Consider the following 733-nt stretch of genomic DNA (forward strand, 5'->3'; position numbering starts at 1 on the left):
TTCTTTTTTTTCTATGGAGGAAGTGTGGAAACCCAAATAGGAAAGATAAAATAAATAAAAAATTGAGTATGGTATTTCACAGAAATGTTTCCCAGGTGATGCCAATTATAAGTGTTCACAAAAAGTTCTACAATTAAAGTCCCCCCTTTCCCAAACCCTAATAATGAGAGTGTGAAGAAAATTTTTTGGACAAACTTATCTCATTTTTATCATTACAGGAGCAAATGATCAGACCCCATGCTTTGGGATCTAGAAGCCAGTTTTCTCTGATGAATTGCATGAAACAGGAAGGTTCACATCTTTCAAAGGATACCCTGCCAGCCGCCTCCATAAAACCACAGTACCAGTGCCTAACCTAGTTCCGGGAGCTAGAACTAAAGTGTATCGGCCTCTGCTCTCCCGCCCAAACGTGGGGTAAGAAAATGTTCGGTGATTTTATAATAATACAAAATTATTTGTAGATGATATTTTTGCTTTCTTATCCTCCTCTGTTTCATTTTCCTCTTTAGTATAACTCCATTTCCCATTTTCAGAAAGTTTAGAGACACGAGTGGAACATTATGTGAAACGACAGAGGTTAGATCGAGACATTTGCAGAAGAGTGCTTCTTCAAGCTTACAGACTGATATTGCAAATTCAGACAACCCAAACTGTTTGGTATGTTTTGGTTTCCATTGATGAGTAGTTTTTAATTCTAGATTCCAAGTCCTATACTTCTATATCCCCTTTTGTC

Source organism: Penaeus monodon, chromosome 21 (assembly GCF_015228065.2).
Source record: "Penaeus monodon isolate SGIC_2016 chromosome 21, NSTDA_Pmon_1, whole genome shotgun sequence".
In the NCBI taxonomy this organism is placed as follows: Eukaryota; Metazoa; Arthropoda; class Malacostraca; order Decapoda; family Penaeidae; genus Penaeus; species Penaeus monodon.